This window comes from Carassius gibelio, chromosome B4 (genome assembly GCF_023724105.1).
Source record: "Carassius gibelio isolate Cgi1373 ecotype wild population from Czech Republic chromosome B4, carGib1.2-hapl.c, whole genome shotgun sequence".
NCBI classification, from domain to species: Eukaryota; Metazoa; Chordata; class Actinopteri; order Cypriniformes; family Cyprinidae; genus Carassius; species Carassius gibelio.
Window position 1 is genome coordinate 18,287,185 of NC_068399.1, and position 16,667 is coordinate 18,303,851.

The 16,667-nt window shown below is 36.6% G+C and overlaps 1 protein-coding gene across 10 annotated transcripts in view; it reads left to right on the plus strand.

Moving 5' to 3' along the window:
* Positions 1–16,667, plus strand: part of plxna4 (plexin A4) — a 213,274-nt gene that overhangs the window by 6,143 nt on the left and 190,464 nt on the right. For 7 of the 10 annotated variants that reach the window (XM_052554413.1, XM_052554411.1, XM_052554415.1 and 4 more), the window contains one exon: positions 3,007–3,068. The gene's annotated coding sequence lies outside the window, so the exon portion shown is untranslated. Of the gene's footprint in view, positions 1–3,006; positions 3,069–10,522; positions 11,046–12,380; positions 12,686–16,667 lie in introns of those variants that run through there. The other 3 variants (XM_052554419.1, XM_052554414.1, XM_052554420.1) reach the window with 2 other exon arrangements.

Below are 16,667 nucleotides of genomic sequence, written 5' to 3' on the forward strand. Positions count from 1 at the left end.
AACTTAAAACTGGACTTCAAGCAACTTGGGCTATGAGCTTCTCCACCCTTCTTCCAGACTCTAGGACCTTGGTTTCCCAAAGAAATACAAAACTTGCTCTCATCTGAAAAGAGGATTTTGGACCACTGGGCAACAGTCTAGTTCTTCTTCTCCTTATCCCAGGTAAAACACCTCTGATGTTGTCTGTGGTTCAGCAAATTCCTTGACACGTCTGTGTGTGGTGGCTCTTGATGCCTTGATCCCAGCCTCAGTCCATTCCTTGTGAAGTTCACTCAAATTCTTGAATAGATTCTGCTTGACAATACTCATAAGGCTGGAGTTCTCTCGGTGGGTTGTGTATCTTTTTCTTCCACACTTTTTTTCTTCCACTCAACTTTCTGTTAACATGCTTGGATACAGCACTCTGTGAACAGCCAGCTTCTTTGGCAATGAATGTTTGTGGCTTAACCTCCTTGTGAAGGGTGTCAATGATTGTCTTATGGACAACTGTCAGATCACCATATTCTAATTTGTTATGACAGTGAATTAGTGGGTTTTTGTTAAATGTGAGCCAAAATCATCACAATTAAAAGAACCAAAGACTTAAACTACTTCAGTCTGTGTGCACTGAAATTATTTAATACACAAGTTTCACAATTTGAGTTGAATTACTGAAATAAATGAACTTTTACACAGTATTCTAATTTATCGAGATGCACCTGTAATTAAATTCTGCTAGACTGACAATTTCATTCAACATTTCATTGTTTAAAAATGAACACAGGTGCACCTATTCAAAATTGTAGTCTGAAAACCACCTGCACACCTTTCACCATCCTTTAAATTAGCAATCGACGCACACAAACACAGGTGCACATTGCCTGTTATCATGGTCTGAAACACACTCACACATACATGCACACGCTCCAGGACATTATCAACCAACACACCTTTGGGCTGCCTGCTTCTACTATTATGGTGCTGTCTAAAACACACACACACAAACACACACACACAAACACACAAAGAGGATGCTGGTCCTTCTCTGCCGTGTGGTTTGACGGTGATAAAGGTTTTTATGTGTCAGCTGCTCATGGCTGCTGAACTGCAGTGTGTGAAACTGTCTTTTAAATGTCACCTTGTGAAAACGCACAGGAAACTCCCACAGGATACAAACACTCGCTCTCGTTTTTTCAAAGAGAATTCCATGTATAGGGTATAACGTTGTGATTCCCATTCAGGGTTATCTACCACAGGGGGTAACTGGAAAGATTTCAGTTTTGTTTTGTTAAACCTATAAAGAAATTATGAATTTAAAATATAAATATCAGGGTTTTCAAAAGATTAAAAATAATCAAAAAATAATAATTTAAATAGTGCAATAAAAAGAAATAGTAATTGAAAAAGTAACCTGGAACAAAATCTTTATTGCTTGTATGTTCTCTTTCTTTCTTTCTTTCTTAAGAAAATTCTTTACAATGAAATAAAAGTCTTTACACTTAAATAGCCTACATAAGAAATAGAATTTGAAAATGAACAAATCTCATGGAGCTGTAGGCTACATCTAAATAAATGTATGTAACCTATATCTATATCTTCTAATTTGCAAGGTTTGAAAATGAATAAGCTCCTTGTGGAAATACAGCTTAGGCTACCGTAAATTAATTTATGCATAAATTCATCCACAGTTTTATATTATTTTAGATTTTAATTATTAGGCTATTATTATATTTAGCTACTTAGAATTCTTCCAGAAGGCGTTTAAATCATTCAATCCTTCACAAAAACATTTTATTATTATTATTATTATTATTATTATTATTATTATTATTATTATTCTTTTACTTATGTCATAAAAACTGAGCAAATCGCGTGCGTTCACTGTCTCGCGAGAGTAAAAAATGTCTCTCTCGGGATGTTTCATGTGATTGGCTGTTTGGGTCATTTATTATTACAGCTTGTAATCAAACGCAAGGTGTCGCGTTAAGGTTATATAACGTTGCATTGTTTTTTAGAAGGGACACAGCTAGTTTGTTTAACTTTGTACAGCCAAACAAACCAATATCAAACATAACTGCATACACAGTACAGCAGACAACAAACAACATGTTTGGAAAATATTGGTGAATTTCTGTTTCACTCACAGTAATAAAGTGAATCATTGTAGAATATTCATTCATTCCAATATAAGGAACCCTTTTTTGGTTTTGGCTTTTAGAGTCAAATAGGTTGGAAAACACTGTAGTGGCCCTGAATGTATGAAAGTAAGCCAAACAAAAAATGAGAATCCCATACTTTGTTTGGTTCACAAATTCTCGTCCCAAGTTCTGTCCTGTTCACAGACAACCGAGGGGGCAGGATGCACCTCCACCTTTGACCCTAATTAGTCTGGGGGCAGTTTACAGTCACACTATTAGTGGTGAAAAATTATCCTCGCCTGCATCCCTGGGCAACACACTGACCTATTAATGCCAATCAAGTACTACGCAGACTAGAGAGAGATTATGATCTAAGCAGGCCAGAGATGGAGAGATGGTATCAGCTCTCTGCTTTCAATCAATACTGGCTGATTCTAATAGGCATTGATTGCATCAAAACCTTGATCCCAAATCGCAGATGTGATTATGTAATGGGGGGCCATGACATTTTATTGAAAACAATGAGCCTGGCGGTACAGGCTGGAGGAAATATTAATCTTACTGTGTCACGTTACTGAACTCTGTCACTCCTTTGTGGTCATTTTTTGATTTATGATATATGTGTGTTGTGGCGATTACTTGTGACAGCTGAGCAGCTGTCTAACAGTAGCATGCTAACAGAACAGAAGTATGCTTGTTATGGTCTAATTGCATGTTTAGTCAGTGAATGAAATCCAGTCTTGTTTAAGGGGTTAGGATTATTTTTTATTTTCTGGCATTCTAAATAAATTAAGAGTCAAGAAGTAGAGCGGTTTCTCATGCAGTGTGCATACTATTTGTGTATTTTTATAATTATCTATAGATTGTTTATTGTTTTTTCTGTTTATAGGTGAGACTGAGGTTAGTTGGTCACACAAGGAAGCTGGCCACACAAAGACTACATCTTATCAAGTAAGCTTTTTTTCTACTAATAGTGCATGTTTTTTTTTTCTTTTCTTGCTGTGCTTTCGTATATTGTTTTAAAATACTTGAACTCTCCTAAATTTTTGTAATTTTATTTTTTATTCCGGGAGCATCATATTTTTGTATTAGGATTTCATAGTGGTGAGTTCCTACAGTATGTGACAACTTGCCTACAAAAGGTCAACTTGTGTTCATTCATCTGTGTCTTTTTGCAAAGGAACAAAAGTGAGTAAAAATATGTAGTTTCGTAGATAAGGGTTTATGTGCCTATAAAGAAACTAACCTTCTGAAATTTACCAGCTCTGAGAATAATTTATTAGTATAATAAAAAGTGTCGGTCCATCAAATTTTTTATTTTATTTTAATATGAACTAATTAGCTACTATTATGGTATTTATTATTTATTTCCGGGGGTTGATTTTATTTTATATATTTTAGTTTTCAACTTAATGCTAGTTTATTAAAGTTTATATTTCTACATATTACTTAAAACTCATATTTCCTTACTTTAGTACTTCAACTTGAACTTATCGCTATTAGTTGTTTAGTCAAGTCAGCATTTTCTATTTTAATCTAATATTTATATTTAATCTTATTTATTTATCTTTCCCTTTCTGTGTTTCATATCTTTATGTGCAGACCAGTCTGAGAAATTGATGCTGATAATAATAGTGTATTCTGATAACAGTAGGTACAGGCAAAGTTTGTGGAAATGAATCAGGCCAGATATGAAATACAGAGTTCCATATATCACCTCAAGAAAGAGTGGGAGAGTTTTTCTTATATTTTTTACACACACATACACACACAAACTTTCAGTCAGCATAACAAATAACACAAATCTGCAACAAGATGCACATTCAATTAGTCTCAACAGCATAGAATAGCACAAATAAATTCTCCTTCCGCCACAGAACAAAAGATATCATTACAGCTCCACTGTTGCTCATAAGTTTGTGTATATCTCATTGCTTTGTGCTGCTGTATTTAAATTGAAAGATGATTGCAGACTTTCTGAAAGCTTAAAGCAGAAGTGACCATGTGATAAATGGCTTCTCTTACTCCACAATGTACACATTTACCTTTAGCATTTTTAGACACATTCATCATGCTTGAGTTAAAGTCAGTGTGAATTGTCATGTTCAGTCTGTTTTATATCTGTAATGTGATGCATTTCTGAGTGAAACTGGAAAAATGTAGAGCAGCACTTGATTGTAAACACTGGTAAAGTAAAAAAAATATATACAGTACAGACCAAAAGTTTGGAAACATTACTATTTTTAATGTTTTTGAAAGATGTTTCTTCTGCTCATCAAGCCTGCATTTATTTGATCAAAAATACAGAAAAAAACTGTAATATTGTGAAATATTATTACAACTTAAAATAATAGTTTTCTATTTGAATATACTTAAGAAAAATAATTTATTCCTGTGATGCAAAGCTGAATTTTTAGCATCATTATTCCAGCCTTCAGTGTCACATGTAACATCCAGTCTATCACATGATCATTTAGAAATCCTTCTAATATTCTGATTTATTATGAGTGTTGGAAACAGTTCAGCTGTCTAATATATTTGATGAATAAAAGGTTAAAAAGAACTGCATTTATTCAAAATAAAATAAAAAATCTAATAATATATATTCTTATAATATATTTTCTTTAATACCACTTTTTTTTATCAATTTAACACATCGTTGCTGAATAAAAGTATTGATTTTATTTTTTTTTAAAAAGAAAGAAAAAAAAATTACTGACCCCAAATTACTGACCGGTAGTGTATATTGTTATTACAAATTATTTATATTTAAAAAAAATAGCTTCTTCTTTTTTTTTCTTCTTTTTTTTTTACTTTTTATTTATCAAAGTATCCTAAAAAAGTATCACATTTTCTGAAAAAATATTAAGCAGCAGAACTGTTTCCAACTTTGATAATGAATCATCATATTAGAATGATTTCTAAAGGATCATGTGATAATGATCCTAAAAATTCAGCTTTGCATCACAGAAATAAATGATAATTTAAAGTATAATAAATTCAAAAACAATTATTTTAAATTGTAATCATATATCACAATATTACATTTTTTCTGTATTTTTGATCAAATAAATGCAGGCTTGATGAGCAGAAGAAACTTCTTTCAAAAACATAAAAAATAGTAATGTTTCCAAACGTTTGGTCTGTACTGTATATATATATATATATATATATATATATATATAGCTGTCAAAGGAAGCCTTGCACATTGAAGTTCAATAGCTGCATCTTCTCCTATATTATAAATAAACTGTTTTCTGTTTGAAATAACATTCTCAAATGAGTTGTTTACAATAAGACTATAGCATGCATTAAAAAGTAAATGGCGTTCATTGTTACCTCATGTTAATTTTAACAAAAATATTCTACATCAATACTTGAAGAGGAGAGGGAGAATGGTAGAGTGCTTTTAGTACAAAGAAAGACACGTCTATTTCAGTATTTAAAACTACAAACAGCCCGTCTTTCTCTTATTAACCTTTGTACCGCTGTGTTTGGTTTTTATGTAATGATTGATGTCAAAAACCCTGTTGGAATGGGTTTGCTGCACAAGCTCTTAGATTCTAGGAAATAGGCTTTCTTAAACCGCCAGAGAGAAACATCATGCAGAAGAGCCGAACCAGAAAACAAGAGTTGTTGAAGAAGCCCTAGTGCTGTGATTGCACACATTGCTGTCGGTGACCAGACCGTGTACACAGATAACCTCTCCTTCAGCAGGTGTGATTGAATAGCTTGAGGCGGAAGAACATTCCAGAGATTCTCCTATAAAAGTTTTTGGTGAAGTCTGTGTTTGTAACTTGGGCTTATCGCCACAGCCTTGGGTAACAGACGCTTGCTTCGTCTCAGCCATGCAAATGATAACAGGCTCCAGCGAAGGGCAAGTTCTCATGGAAATCTTCATGTGTGTGTCTGAAGGCCCCCAAATCTTTGTAGCATTCCTTGAGTATGTCTCCCTCTGTAATCAACCATCTCTCCAGATGAGACTGTCTAACGTTGGCCGCCGTGCCTGAAAGACACACACACAATGATTGCCATTGACCGAGAGGGACCAGCTGTGTGTGAGGGAACAGTGACAACAGTCATGAAGACACACAGGATCTCATATAGGCATCCAAATTCAGCAGACTGGTGAGATCATTGCTGTGAGGCCACATTGAGACATCAGAACCTGCTAGTGAGATGAAACCACACATCTCAGTCCATTGGACAAGCATTAGTGTAACTGTTTGTAGTCGTGTAGCTAAACCTCTACAAAAGCACACAATCTGGACCTCAGTTAAGCTAATTCTGGCCAAGAATCATCCACTTGCTCATATACAGTGACTAACCACAGTTTGTTTATTTATTTATTGCATAGAAATTAGGGGTCTATCTGAAGATTATACCACAATAAAAGATTGTATGAAAAAAAAAAATATTGTTAATTATTTCATATAAATTAAAATGTATATTAAATACTATATTTAAAAAAAAAATTAATGAATTTTTTTTTCAATTTTTTCATCATTTTTTTTTATTATCTTTGTTAAGTAGTTTTTCGTGCTGTGTAGCTCTCAAAAGTGTCATATGTGAGCAGTTGTAAAGAAACACTGGAAAAAATAGTGGAAAATAGTGTGTATAGACTGTATTTCTGCCCATGTAAACGTAATTAGTAAAGACTTTCTGAAGGAACATACGCTATTGAAAGAAGTGTCGTTTGTCAAGAACACTGACCTTTTTGTAAATCAATGCAAAGCTATGAATCAACATGAATATGTCTGTGAAAACAAGTGCATAACTCAGAAAAAATAACTGAATAGAATTCTGCTCATGGATGCCCATTTAACCTGATACTTCCTACATCAAATAAAACTGGCATCTGTGAGATCTTTCAAATATCAGAAAACGCTAACTTGGAAAACAAATTCTTCTTCAGAAAATGATTTATTAAAAAAAGCTGTAAAAATGTCTTACGGTTTGTCCATCCTGGGGCTTTGATATGGCTGATGGCAGAATGATCATGAACAGATGAGGTCTTGTACACAGCAGTGACACTGATGCTGTTTTCGAAAGGATGTTCATCAGACAGAAATCAGAACACAGAAAGCAGCCAGTAAGAGGGTTGACACGTTTATGAAGGCAGACGCTATAAATACTATCCTTTCATTGGCAGCCCATAAATAATATTGCCCATGGTGTAAAATGACTTTGAAATTGACCATAGTGTGTATGTTCACGTTTTGTATGCATGACTTAATGGGATAAATCTAGCATGGTGCCCCATAATGCAGAAAAAGATGAACAATGAATGGATATTACGTAGCTGGTACGTGCAACCACTCTCTCAATCAATTTGTTCAAAACTTTGAACATTCTGAAACAAATGACCCTCTTTATGAGTGAGTCACTGATTCATTCAAATTATTCAAAACACTGATTCATTTAGAACTGATGCTAATTAAAACCTTTGAGTGAGTCATTGAATAATTGACATGTTGTTTTATTTATTTTATTTAAAAAAATTATGTATGTATGTCTGTATTTGAGTGACTCGTTGAATTATTCACATTTGTTCAAAACACTGATTCATAATTTTGATGAGACTTAAATTATTTTCATTAGAATAGAACAAATTAACTGCTCGTATTGCGTAGGGTGCTGCTTGATATTACTGATCCCCATTTCTTTTGCATACTTGCTGACACAAACTTGAGGACCCAAAATAATTCAACACGAGTCGCCCTCATGCTTCGCTTCCTTCATCTTGTTCTTTTAGGCACCAAACACTCCAATCAATGGTATTGATCATTCCTCAGCAGACTCGACCTGTCTGAGGAATCTATCTGCAGGTGTCAGTGGAGAAAAATTTATGAACTTTAAATCTACTTCACTGCACACACACTGATCATTTGAGTGACATTAGATTGTATTTCTCTGTCATGGACGGCAATAATATATCTTAACTAGATTCTTATCTAGAATAACTGACACAAAATCACTGGAAACACTGATTGCTTGACAGATGACTATATCATGCAGATCATTCTTGTGAAGGCAAAATATTGCATTACAAGACATTTAACATGGCAAATGATGTGAATAGTAAAACATACAGTATATGTGATGGTTTGGGGAATAAACTCTTAGAAAAAGAAACAATGCCGTCACTTTATTAGTTTGACACTGTTTGTGCTTTTATCAATGGCCTTTTCTCTGGTCCGCATCCTGTCTACACATTGTCTATTGATCAGACTGACAGAAAAATGGTCAGTATCGGGGCCTAGATCTGTTTTAATTCCACGGCACTGTGGACCGTTTGTTTAAACTGACAAATTGTTTGTGTGTTTATTTTGTCTTTAAATTAATTTTATCAGACAGGCCCCAGCCACTGGGACAAGGTCTAGAAGTGTAACAGATTACGAAGTTGACCCTGCTGCGGTCTCAATCAATGGTGTCCAATTGTACAAAGGAACTTTGGTGTTTTCACAGACATATTCAATGTTGATTCAAAGTCTCTGCATTGATTTATAAAAAGGTCGGTGTTCTTCACAGATGACAATTCTTTCAATAGTATAATCCCTTAGATTTATAACAGATAACTTTGACTTTGCAATCGTCCTATCCTAATCTTTTTTATTCACAGTTGAATATGTTGATGAATATATGAAACAATATGTTGCATATATTATTTATATATATATATATATATATATATATATATATATATATATATATATATATATATATATATATATGTGTGTGTGTGTGTGTGTACACACATATATATATTTTGACAGGGTTAACAACATATATATATATATATATATATAGGGACTTCAGAACTGTATCCATTTAGGTCAGCAGATCTTGAGCATTTATCATCATTATACCAAAGACGTGTATTGATTATTGCTCGTTTAAGATTGATTCCTCAGTTTGCTTGTATTTAAATGTCTTAAAATCTATTTGCTATTTTTCAGTGCATGCAAAACATGCACAAGGTGGCAAGGCCGTGCTAACTCATTAAGATGTACTATTTTCTTCAGCTATTCATTTATTTAAATTGGATAATTGGAAAGAATCGATCCAGTGGATGACCAGAGCATCTTCACTATCCCCAAGTAATTATATGTTAAACATTTAAACACTAAATCCTTAACATCAGCCCAGAACACCTCCACTGGTGCCTTTAAAACTGTTTATTAGTCCGTCCTTCCCAAATACTTGATACACTGGAGAGTGTTTCTGAATATTCCCATGGGTCATCTACACATACAAGCCTCTGAGCAAGTACTGCTCACCTTGTGCACTGAATTTAGGAATGACTCATGGGTGCTAGTAAATCGGTTTTGTTAAACAAGCCAATTAAGTCAAACAATCTGAATTTTTTTTTTTAAATGTTTAAAAGAACAAGTGGGGTAAAGTTTTCATTAAAGAAGAACACAAACCTGGATAACATTTCAGCATTGTACAAACAAATGAGAATCAGAGAAACCAAGATCTGAGCCAGATGCTGTCTTTAGGAATGAACACAAGACATTAAGGAAGGTTGTTGTCTTTAGGTATAAATGGATGGTATCATTTTGCATTTCTTTCATATCAAACTCATTAGCTCATTACTTCATGTTTGTGTCCCAAAATGACCGTCAAATAAAAGAGACATTCAAAATATATAGTTGGAGTCCTTCAGGACCAGGAGGACTGTGGTCCATTGCATGAGGGTCTGTCTGTGGCAGGGGATCTGCTGGAATATGGCTGCAGTACTGTATGGGCCTGCAGGTGGAGCTGTGATGCAGTGTTTTGAGTGCTTTGCGTTCAGGAATATTGCAGTGAATCAAGCATACCATGATGCCAATCAGTCTTTTTCATATACAGCAAGGTGTAAAAGTTTATCAAATTATTGGTTATGATAGTAATAAACGGCCGAAAATCATAGAAACCTGCTGAACTGTATTTATATCAAGTCTACAATGCGATTTTATGAAATGTTTAATATTTTATTTTAACTCAATGAGTTAATATCCTATTAAATAACATTTGCACGTTATTTTTGTTAATTACATTAATACCATCACTTGGAATAATTTATCTACGAATCTATTTATTTTGATTAATCTCTGATGGAATAAAATAATGAGCGTAAAATAAATTAGTGTAACGCTAATCTCCTGACATGATGTTTGTATTACGTTTACATACTAATCTCCAAATAATCTTGTCGATCAGATATTCAAATCCGTACACCATTCTGTCCGCAGTATTACATTCACCCGCGTTTCCCACCCGAAATCCGTGCCACTGTTTGTGTGATGCATGCATTATAAACACATTAAAAGACATTGGAGTGCCGCATATGCCTCATTCATGCCAGCCGCGCGCGCCGATTGCAGCCAATGAGATTTTACAATTAGCCCAATCAGCGGCCAGATTCGGGATGTCACTGCGGGCAAGTCAGGAGGGTTTGTAAAACAAGACAGTCGCTGCGTCTTAGCAGAAAGCCACTGACTCACGCCTCTCCTCTGGTACTTGGGAGTCAGCTGCGAACCAGCAAACTCCGAAACAGCCGCTCTGACCGCAGCGCGCGTTCGCTCGCTTGCTCAACTGCTGCACGCGGGATTCCTGCTGCCGCTTTAGCGCGCTTTAAATTCTGTCAATCGGCGCTTCATGATGGAAACTATAGCGCGAGCGGCAATTTTAACAGTCACCAGCGCTTCAGCTTAGTCGTTGATGGGATTCTGCACCTCGTTTGTCGTTGCTTCCTGGGGAAATTAAACGCGGAGGATCTTTTCGATAGAATTAAGTGTCGGTGATACGCGAAAGCCACCAAGTCGAGTGTTTTATTTGTGGCTGTATTTGTGGAGTAAGTGAGTTGGGATTCCTGTGAAGGTGCCCATCATCCGCAGTGTGAGCGCGACTGCGGCGGTGAGGTGAAATCCGCAGCGAGAACAGGTAAGCGTTTGACACGGGACAACCGTATAACGGGATTGGCGTTTTACATCTTGAACTCGTTATTTAACTGAATAACGCATGGGAAAGGTTATTTGAGAAGGTGAGCGAGGCGCACTACCTGCCATGTAGTATAAGGGCGTGCTGTGATGAGGGCAATGCAGCATCCGCACCCGCGCGTTACAGGATTGTGTAATATTTTACTCTGGAGCTTTTACCTTTAAAACTGAGAACAACATATGGAGACTGTTTTAAACTTATCATTTAGATTGTGTAGTGCTTTATGACAAGCGCATGCGACTCTTAAAGGGGTAGTTCAACCAAAAATTATAATTCTTTCATCGTTTGCTGAACCTCATGTTGTTCCAAACCTTTTTTACTTTCTGGATAGTAGATGTTGTGTGCATACGGACAGTTCACTTTCACTGTATGGTGATCAAGGGACTGTCAGTCATTAATATTATGCCTTAACATCATATCTTGTGTTCCACGGAAGAAAGTCATAGCCTGTGTTCGGCACAACATGAGGTTTAGTAAGCTTAAATGACACAATTTTCAGTGTTGGCTGAGCTATATTTATGAGACTTAACGCGTTTAGATTAGGCTATGCTGTTCCATTTGTCTCATCATACAAGGTTTAAGACGTGACTTAAAATACAAAGTGGAGCTGACGCAGTTCGCATGATATTCATTTTACGCACGTTTCTCCGCTAAAGCGCTGTTTTGGAAACATTCTTCATGGCTGGCCAGAGATGAAACGGTACAAACAGCGCACATGGGACTGTTAACAGTCTTCAGCAAAAGGAGCCAGTTTCAAGCATGCTGCTGTGCCGCGAGAGCGTTAACTAGAGAGCGCAACTTGCTCTCTGAGCCGCGTGCGTGAGCGCTTCTTCTCAGCGTGCGCGCTTTACCTGACGGCGCAGGGTGGAGAATGAGCGACTAGCATACGTGAGATTTTACCCTGAAAATTACTGGCTAATACACCGTTATGTTCAGACACTGAGAGTTTGACACAGTGGTTGTCTGTTATCGTGCGTAATTTTCAGTCATTTCATCATGGTCATCAAAATATAGAGGTCCGTTTTAAGCGTTCATGATGGTACGCATCTATCTATCTATCTATCTATCTATCTATCTATCTATCTATCTATCTATCTATCTATCTATCGTTTATACTGGTATTGTCTATTTACACATACAATTGCAATTATGGGTGGGTCAAAAGTTTTCCCTAATTTACATGTGAAATCAGGGGCAGCTGCAGTAATGTCATGACTCCTGTTCTCAGAGGGAGCCGCTGACCATTTCCTTTTGAGCCATTGTTTTGTGTCTCAAAGCAACGCATCTGCAAACCCTTATGGCTGCCTCAATGCAGCATAGATCAGCTGAGGACACATCTAACGCATGTTTCTGATGTTCAGTTTGTCCTGTGGACACGTCACCAGTCCTCTGCCCTCACAGCTGTGGAAATGAGCATCATCTTCAGTAACACATCACTGCTGTTTGCCAGCCGTGTAATTGGCAAATTTTCGTTGACTTAAACATGAGCTGTTTTGTTATACTCATCTTTTGTCGGCTGAGAGTGTGAGTCTGTGGGGCACGTACTGGAATCTAAAGTAATCATAGGAGTTCACACGCTTGTGGTGAGTGGTATTTCTGTAAGGATTCTATTCATAGTGGGACTTCACAAGTGTTCACAGCCGCTGACTGTATCCGGAGGTTTCTGCCTATGAATTATGAATTTATGAAGATTGTGTTAATGAAGTATTTAAGCTTTTGTGAACTGAGTGGAATTTGTTCTTTTTAGACGCTGATAAGAAACAAGGCTTTTGTACTGTGAGTGTACGTTGTGTCTGCATGTGGCCAATTATTACTTGCTTTTTAATAGCGTAAAGCTATAGGTGAATGCCAGTATGTGTGTGCATTTGCATACAACAATATGGCTTTTTTTTTTTTTTTCATCCGTTTGTTAAAAGTGTAGGTGTGGATGAATGTGTTAAGTACTCCGTGCATGCTTATGCAGCCAGAGTGCCCCTGAGTTTCAAGGAGAAACGGCAAGTACCATCAGACTGTGATAAAACACAAAACTTAATCATTTCAGTGCGTTCCAGTGGCGTCTCAGCCTTGAACGCCTGACAGTCTGCTTGTCTCTCTGCCCCCAGAGAGATTTCAGAGACCTTAAACACAGTGCTATCTGCAAGGATGAATATAATGCCGACATTTTTCAAAATCTTTCTTTTCTTGGCCATAGTTAGAGATAACCTTAGAATAGATAGAATGGAATACGGAATGCATTGAACGTAAACATTATATTATTAATGATATGAGAGTGAAACTTAATAAAATATTTGAAATATAGCTGTTGGGATGAGAGTCCACTGGACTTTAAGAGTGTGTTTTCACTCTTCAGTATGAACTCGGAGCAGTTGACATGAGGCTCAATGACTGGTTTGGGAACTGGTGAATGACTCTCTCTGTCCGCTCTTCCAAAGAAGAGCCGCCCCCTCTGTTCTTATAGGTTGCTGATTGGCTGTGCCAACCAATCAGGTTTTAGTTTTGCTTTTGCTGTCCAAGACAACAGCATCTGTATTTGAGTTTGGTTATTGCTCTGAAATGGTATCTAATTGGTGTAGTAATGGTGAGAATTATGGCAATATAATGGCATCTTCTAATTAATAAGGTATTATATCCTTCTTTAACATCTCAGTTTTACGCTAAAGTACAGCCAAAGTAGAGCAAATCTCAACTACTTGACTTTTGTTGCAAAATATAACTACTATTGCTGAGTTCTTTACATCAAATTTGATGTACAAGTATGTTTAACTTTATCTGCATTCATACAGTATACTCGCAAATGGCGATATATAGCATTTCTCAACAGCTTTATTGCTTGTATTGACACAAAATGTGTCCCTGGACCACAAAACTAGTCATAAGGGTCATTTTTTTGAAATTGAGATTTATACATAATCTGAAAGCTGGATAAACAAGCTTTCCATTGATGTATGATTTGTTAGGAGAATATTTGTCTGACATACAACTATTTGAAAATCTGTAATCTGAGGCTGCAAAATGACTGATGACTGGTTTTGTGGTACCGGGTCACAAATGTAAAGTATATTATCGCTCAAGTATCTTGATTTTCCATAAAGCTTCTCTGGAACAATGACCTGACATTGGTTAGCTCTTCAATGGAGTTTATAGATTTGCTGTTCTGGATACTGTGAGAATGTGTATATCTTTACCTATAACCCAATTAATTAGCAGCTTGATGAGTTGACTTTAGGAAAATGATCTTGAACTGCATGAGCTTTGATTAAAGATGTGTGCTATTTGAACAGCTCGGTAAGACACAGTAGCCAACAGGAATCTAAAAGGAAGAAAAATCAATTTTTGTAATCTTGTTGTGCTTAATGAGACTCTGCTTGACTGTTTCCCTCTACCGGCCTGTTGAAAACGTGTTTGGGTGTGTGTGGTATGTACCTAACCCTTCTGCTGTAACTGGGTTACTATAACTGTTTCTACGACTTATCGTTCCATTATTTATATTAGCTTAGCAACAAACACGCGTCCTTGATTTTTTTTTTCCTGTGTGTTTAACATGCAGTGTTTCTTTGGGAAGTAAATTAACCTTGTACCTGGAAAGTGTTTTGTGCCTTGGCAGAGCACAAAGTTTATTTGCGCAGTAAATATTTGGGTTAGGAATGCAGAGAGAGTTTCTTATTGTAGATTGGTCCATGCATCTGCACATATGCTCATGTCATGTGCGGTTCTGTGTGCGACTGAATGCAACTGTCTGTAGGTAGATGTGTGAATTGCAAGTGACAGTTCTGTCTGCTTCTGACATCTTCAGAATAGACTCCTGCTGTGCGTCCCCCATGTCCCACCGCGTGTGTGTGCTAGTGAGTATGTGAGTGCATGTGTCTGTGTGGATAATGAGGAGAGAGTGATTTCCTCCAGTGAGAAACTCCTCTTCCTGTCACCACTGTTGCACAAGTGAATCCCATTACAAAACCGCAGGCTATCTGTCGTAGTGTATATCTGCTTCAATTTTTTTCTTTTTTTTAAAGGAGTCATATGATTTTCAAATTGGTGATCTGTCTAATTTATGATCAGATTTTCAAAAGCCATGCAGTGGCAGGAATGCTACTAGCAGGAATTTGTTGTTCAAAATTTGTAACATTGCTATGATGAACTTTGTGATATGACCTTTCCATGTAGTTTCAGTAATATACCTAAAGAAAGAGAGCAGAGTATTTCTGGTGCAGATCTTCCCATGGGTTAGGTCAGGAGGATTATATGGAAAACAGCCCTCTATACTGGCTTTTATATTTGCCTCTGCTAAGCCATGCATGACAGGTAATGGATTAGTTTTGTTTCAGATGCATGAAATTATTTGAAACTTGCAGATATGCATACGTATCTTGTTCCTTTTGTAGGTGAACTCGTTTTTTGAAACATCCACCTTAAGACTCAGTTAAAGTAGTGTCAGTGCCAGCAAGATTAAGCAAGATTTTTTGTTCTTGCAAAGAGAGAGAAAAAGATGTCATACTGTTTGAAAGCAAGATGTCATACTGTTTTTTTTTTTTTTTTTATTTATTTTATCAGTTGTGTTTAGGATGTCGGCAACATTTCCATTTTGCTGTTAATATCCACTTAAGAAAACTTCAGGATTCTCTAATGATGCACTTGTCCTTTGCTGTTAGGACAGTGAAATGTATTCCTGTTTTGAAGTGATTCAACTTCCTGTTGACTCTGGTTTCAGTCTGTTTAGTGTTTATCTAAGAGATAGATCGTGGTTTATCTGCATTTGACGTTATGTATTCTGGGTTGCCAAGGTTGGGTTTAATTCCCCTTGACAGTGAGCATCGGACTAGACAAACTAACATGTTTTTTTTACTGTCTTGATTTGTGCAGGCACAGGTGAATCCATTCAGCGTACTGCAACCATGTTGTGAATGTCTACTCTATACTATATAACAGATGCATTGAAGCTTGGCAGTGTGTATGTCTGCAGTTGCATTTGTGTATTCAGTCTGTCAATGCATATGTGAGTTTCTTTCTCTGTGTTCTGTGCATTAAGCATCTCCGTTGTATCAGTGAGCTTCAGTCCCTCAGCCACCCACTCACACATCTATAAGTGTTCCCATGGAAACATGACTTTTTAGCTCCATTATCCCTCGTAATGTACCTCCCCACACACAGACATACACATACAAATCACCACTGTAGTGTGGACTAGAGGGCGCCAGTGAGTGGCATCATGAGCATTGATAAAATGCAAGGGGGAATGATCAAACTTGTCATAAATCAACATGGTTCATGGGATGGAATCGGAGACTGAATGCTGAGTTGAGTATTAAGCCTTATTCCTCCTTTAAAGGAGTCAACATGTTGTTTTCAGGATTATAAATTGTGTAGTATTTCCAAACATTTTAGAGATGCAGACAAGAAATTGCAGCTGTCACATGATCCTCCCTACCAGCGTTTTATGCCCTTGGCATCCCACATTCTTCCAGCGCCTTCAAGATAAGCGTTTTCAAGCCCTCATTGGACGCGCTTCACAAGTTGTCTTATTTGGCACAGCTAACATGAATGAAGGTGATATTAGAATCTTGTCAGAGC